At 44.4% G+C, this 6,411-nt stretch overlaps 1 pseudogene; it reads right to left on the bottom strand.

Moving 5' to 3' along the window:
* Window positions 1–549: 549 nt before the first annotated feature.
* LOC132229686 (ubiquitin-conjugating enzyme E2 R1-like) lies at window positions 550–1,490 on the bottom strand (annotated as a pseudogene).
* Between the last annotated feature and the right edge of the window lie 4,921 nt (window positions 1,491–6,411).

Genomic DNA, 6,411 nt, shown 5'->3' with positions numbered 1-6,411 from the left:
GCTGATGAGCATGTAGGTTGTTTCTAGGTTCTAGCTATTATGAACAATATTGCTATGAACATTCTTGTGCAAATCTTTCAGTAGACATACATTTTCATATCTTTATAAATATCTATACATGTAATTGCTGGGTAATAGAATAGATGTATGTTTGACTTCATAAAAAATTGGCTTATAGTCTCAGTAGCTGATGTACCATTTAAATCCCTTCCAGCAGTGGATGAGTGCTTTAGCTGTTATTAGTTGCTTTAATTTTTGTCATTTTAATGTGTATCTAGTCATATCTCACTCTGGTTTAAACTTGCCTTTCCTGATGAAAAAAGATATTGGGAAAAAAGATATTGGGTATCTTTTCATGTACTTATTGATCATTCCTATATCTTCTTTTGCCCAAGTTGAAGGAACCAAGATTGTGGTGTAGGTAAAAGCCAGTACTTGTCGCCTAGACTCCAAACAAACCAAAGCCGAGAGAAGAGGCGAGGACAAGTTAATCTGTCCACGCATTAGCTGGGAGCCCCAAGTCTCTGGCTTCAGCCAGTGGGGCAGTAGACAGTGCTGGAGTCCGGGCCCTCAGGTCACCTTTGCCCTGAGGCCCACCAGATGCCCAGCACCAATGGGGCCCCTCTTCTCTGAAGCAAAGGAAAACCCAGAACAAACATGCGGAAAGGAAAGCAAGACCAAGGGGACAAGGCAAGAGCAGAGCCACCTCCCTGAGGTAGTCTGGACGTCAGGGGGTGCCCGAGAGCCCACAGAGTCTGGGCCTGGTGAGGTAAAATCTATAAGTTTATTCGGCGCGGGAAATGGTGTCAGGACTCCTCGTTGCCAGAGTCATGCTCATTGTCCCCAAAGCAGCTGTCAGCTTCGGCCTCGGCATCCTCGTCACAGTCATGGCAGAAGCGAGCCGAGCCCTCATAGGGTGCAGGCCTTGATCTGACGCAGTCCACAACCCCTTTTACCCATCCCGCCCCGCCTCTGCCGTGGTCCCCAAGACCTGCTTGCAGATGGCAGATGGCTGATGGTGTCTGTGTACTCCCGGTCCTTGCCTTTGCTCTCTTCCCACTTCCCGTGCATCACAGGGGCGTCCCGTTAGCCCGGGAGAAGGTGTTGGGTTCCTCGAGGAGGGAGAGGACGCTCGGGAGGAAGGTCCTGACATTTTGGGTGGGGTTCTACCGCTCCGAGGGCAGCTCGCCGCTCTGGGGGTCATTGACTGGGGGTGTGTGTGTGTGTGTGGGGGGGGAGAATGGAGACGCACACGTCCCCTGCACACGTCCCCTGTCTCATAGATGTTGGGGTGCCACATCTTGGTCAGGAACCAAAAGGCTGGTAGGGAGTAAGGGTAGTTAGGCCACGGGAAACTTGAGGCGTGCCCTAAGTGGCCGCCCTCGTAGTAGGTGTTGGGGGGCGAAAATGGCCACCTCCCAGTTGTACAGGTTGCCCTTGTCGACCAGGGTCACCTGAAAGCCCTGCACGGGCTCCTCCTGCCGGGCCATGGCGGCAGCGGAGCCGGGGGTGGGGGCATGGGAGGGAGGGGGTGTGGGAAGCTGGGGGAAGGGGCCGCCGCGGGGGGGCAGAGGCCCTGCAGGGGCTAGGGGGCGCCATGGGACTGCCGCCGCCTCCTCCGCGCCCCGCGCCTCCCCACCCCCCCAGCCCAGGACCTTCCAGCTCTCCACTCTGGTGCCCATGCCTGCCTGGCGCTCCCCGCCCCCCCCCCCCCCCTCCGGCAGATCTTAGTAAACATGGAAGTTTTATAAAAATTCCTGTGTCTGTAATATCTGCATCATCTTATAGCTTTGTCTCTATATAATTCTAGCACACAGTACTGCCTGTCAGCCTTGAATTTTCTACTTGCTACCCTGATAGACTGTATACTTCTTGGCAGTCTCTTCATTGGTACACACATTCTATGACTCTATGTAGAGTACTTTGTAGGTGTTTAATAAGTATTTAATGTGGAATGAGGGGCTCTGTGGACCAGCTGACATTTTGTCTGGGATTGGCCTGGAATCAGGCTGCAACATACCTGCTCACATAGGGCTATAAACCTATGAGGAACTTTACATCCTCCTCCTTACTTTCCTCTTCAAGCATTCTCAGACGTGTGTGTGTGTGTGTGTGTGTGTGTGTGTGTGTGTGTGTGTGTGTGTAAGATGGGGATAGGCAGCACAAACCTGGGCTTGGGAGTAAGAAAAGTTGTAGTTTGACCACTCCAATGTGTGAGGAAGAGGGTTTGAATTTTTAATGGATTCAGTAGGTTCTAAATATTAGGTTGGTGATAACTATACCCTTCATTTGTTGGTTGGTGAAATTTAACACAAATATTACACCCAGATCAAAGAAGGTGCCAGAGACACACTAGTATTTTCAGGGTTAAATTATCCCTCCTCCATGGAGTCTTTCAGATTCATATAGTGTACAAACATAACTCCTTTATGAAAGATCCTATAGCATTTAATAGTTGATTCTGTACAAGCTCTTGATTATAATGTCTTGCTATTTTTAGTTAGTTTCTTTAATAACTTCTGTCTTTCATTTGCTTCAAAGCTCATATCTTTCATTGCATCCTTGCTTCTTGTCACATGAAGCTGTGTTGAATACATAGGAAGAACTGAGTAATTGTTAATTACTTTATTCTCTAATTAGACGCACTATGGAGTAGATACTACAGTTTTTAGGGGTGTGGGAAAATAATTTGGCAGAGTCATATCTAAAGATAAAATGTACAAATATTAACTGAGTTTGCTTTTTGCTAGTCCTCAGGGGACTTGAAGCAGACCAACAAAAATTTTCAAGAAGTAAACCACAAGTAGATGAAAAACACAAAAGTTCAAATCACATCCGGTGTAACTCTGTGAGAGAATTTCTGTAGCAGACGGAAGTCTTTTATACTTGACCTCAACTTTAGTGTTCTGTGATAATGTGGGGGCTTCAGAGATGCTTTTAATCACACTGACAAAGTTGCATTCTTATCCATAAATCATAGTTGAAATTAGAACCAACTGACTGATAGCGAAAAATTTCCCCAGTGACAGTATATGTATATATATTTAGATAAAAAGAATCTCTCTATATAAAACCCTAATATGCAATAGACCAAATGGCAGAACAGCTGAACAACTGAACACCGGTTGCTATCATGTGTGCTGACCACTAGGGGCACAAGTGGAACATGGTGGGCATTGGCAGCAGGTGGCAGAGCGCGGAACATGGTGGGCATCGACCACAGTGGGATGTTTGAGTAGGTGAGCAGGAGCACCAGACCAAGGTGGGGTGCTGGTTGCTGTCATCAGGGCAAGCCTCTGGTGGTTACTGAAAATTCTTTGCTCCTGCATGCCACAGTCCCACCCAGTGATTGCACCTGCTGCCGGCTCTGGCCCCACCTGCACCAGCTGCCAGTGCCAGAGCCACCACTCGTACCTGCTGCTGGTGTCCGGAGCCGGTCCCGATCACTCCTGAGGGCTTCTCCACCTCCCCCTGCTCCTGAGGGGTAATCAGGGCAGCAGCTGCAGCTCACAGCGGCTGCTGGCGCTGGCCCCAATTGCTCTGTGCTGTCAGCGGGTGCAAGCGGGGCCAGTGCCGTCAGTGCATGGGTGGCAGTGGGAGCGGGGCTGCCAGCAGACAGGGGACCTGGGGGCTGTGGTGGGAGGGGCCAGGTGGGAGCACGGAGGATGAGCCAAGACACTGACAAAGTTGCATTCTTATCCATAAATCATAGTTGAAATTAGAAGAACCCTATGCCCACCGCAGCCTCATGACCCACAGTTCCTTTCAAGGTGCACGAATTCATGCACTGGGCGCCTAGTTGGTTAATATTATGGAAAGGTCACCTCAGTTTTAAGTGGTGTTTTTCTTAATTTCATGTGCATTATTTTACAAACACAGCACACACATAGCATTAAAACTCCCCCCACTTTCACCATAAACTGGCATTATTCATATAGAAGCTTTCAGCCAGCGACTTGGAAAGCACTTTTTACCAGAGCTCATAGAATTAGTGTTTCTGTTGTCCAAGGGAAAAAAAAATAGGAGATAGCTTAGTATAAGGCTGAGGAAAACATAAAATGTGGAGGGTAATAGATCTGTTTCTTAAACATTTTTTTCCATGAAATGAACATCCTAAAAAATTTTTTCAATTAATATGTTTTCACATAATTGAGAATGAGAAACACAAGAGTATTTTGTTAGGGTCATCTATGTTCACTGAGATGTGAACTTTGGAGCCATTCATTGGTCTTTACTCAGTTCCGTTTCTGCCAGGCTCCCTTCTGGGCCCTCACAGCTTGGTGTCAGCTCCTCATCTTGCTTCTGATCTCCAGACTGGACTTTCTAGCTCCCTGGTAAATATTTTAGAAAAGTTCTATTGATATTTCTAACTCAACAAGCTAAAAGAGACCTAAGCAATATTTGCATTAACAACATTGACATTCTCCACACACCTGAGTCAACCTTGACTTCTACAATCTGTCTCTTACAATTAATGGTGGCCAAATCCTTTTGATTTTGACTTTTAAATGTCTAGAGCAGGGGCGGGTAACCTTTTTGTGAGTGGTGCCAAAAGCAACAAAATCTCTGACTCAAAATTCTTCTGTGTGCCAACCCTAATTTTTTGAGAACATGTTACACCTACTTGATATCTCTTAAGGTGTACGAATGTGAAGAACTTTGAAGAAATAATAAAATTCATTTGAGTGACAAAAACACAGTATATGATGATGAAAAATACATTTATTTTTTAATGTATACATGTACACTGATAGTCTGACAAAAAACTTCATGACTTCGTTTGATATTATCAGTGGGACTTTTGCTGCTGCATCACTGATGACAGAGATTTTACATCAGGTTTATATTTCGTGACCTTCAGAGATATGCACAAGCTACTACTTTCATTTGTCAGGCTACTCCTATTACGAGACTTAACAAAATTCGTCACTGAGAACAAAGATTCACAAGCATATGTGGATGAAACCAAAACACTGGTTGGATCTAGGAAGGCAGGGAGAGTTAAGGCAGAGGCATAGAAATTGCTCTTCCCCTCTCTCGTCAATCCATGTTTATGGTCTTTAAGATAACATGCTATGTAAAATTATTTATTTATCTAAGATGCACCTACACTGAATTTATCTGAAAAATAAAAAAGTCGATATTAAGAAAAAAAATGTAAATGGAAGATTATAAGAGAGGGTTTCGTGTGCCAGCAAAAGTTACTGGCGTGCCATGTTTGGCACGTGTGCCAGGGGTTGCCCACCCCTGGTCTAGAGAATACTCTCTCAGGTTTCCATTTATATTTTCACTGTCTTAGTTTAATTCACACCCTTTGTTGCTTGCCTGAGTCATGGCAATAATAATTGTTTAATTGGTCTCATGAGCTGCCATTGGTTCCCTCTCAAAAATATACTTCATGTTGCCTCAGGGTGCTCTTCCTGAAGAATGACATGCTCTTTTTCTGTGAAAAACCTTGTGGTGGGTCCCCAATTGTTTATTGAATCTGTTTTCAACTTAACTCTTCAGCCTCATTTTTCCAATTCCCTCCCATCTCCCCACACTGAACCCACTGAGACAGCTCACTATTGCTCAATGAGATACCCACTTTCACTCACTGTGTGTTTGCTTGGATTGTTTTCACCACTAGAACCTTCAGTAAGACAAAATGTTAATGTCCTACAACTTCCTTTAGCCTCTCTCCTCTCCCTGTCCCAAGCATGACTCTCCTTTAAGGTTTAAGAAGATAATTCCTCTTGGAAGGCTTTATGGAGATGTTGTCTACATTTCTGTCTGTCTTGCACATCATACTCTCTTAGTGAACAGAGACTGTATCACTTTCATCTTTTTTTTTTTAAAGATTCAACTTATTGATGGATATATATTAAGTGCTAAATGAATTCTTCTTGTTGAATGAATTAATAAATGAATTGTTGCCTCCCCTGTGAATCTTTACCTGATCCTATGAAGCAAAATTCTTCTCTCAATTATGCAACTACAACATATTGTATATTTATCCAAGTTTTTTCTCTTTGCATATGGTTTTTAACAGAGTTCTATGATGTAGGCCAGTGGTCGGCAAACTCATTAGTCAACAGAGCCAAATATCAACAGTACAATGATTTAAATTTCTTTTGAGAGCCAAATTTCTTAAACTTAAACTATATAGGTAGGTACATTGTTATTAACTTAATTAGGGTACTCCTAATGCTTAGGAAGAGCTACACTCAAGGGGCCAAATAGCCGCATGTGGCTCGCGAGCCGCAGTTTGCTGACCACAGATGTAGGCTGACATGTTTTTCTTTGTATTTATTTTGGGGCTTGAAGGACTTCTTGAATCTGTGGCTTGATGTCTTTGTAAAATTCATGGTAATTATTTCTTCAAATATTACTCAGCCCCTTTCTTGCCCTTCTCCTCTTTGAGACTCTAAT

This window comes from Myotis daubentonii, chromosome 3, assembly GCF_963259705.1.
Source record: "Myotis daubentonii chromosome 3, mMyoDau2.1, whole genome shotgun sequence".
Taxonomy (NCBI): domain Eukaryota; kingdom Metazoa; phylum Chordata; class Mammalia; order Chiroptera; family Vespertilionidae; genus Myotis; species Myotis daubentonii.
Note: the sequence above shows the minus strand (reverse complement) of the source record. Positions and strands in the feature narration are given on the sequence as shown.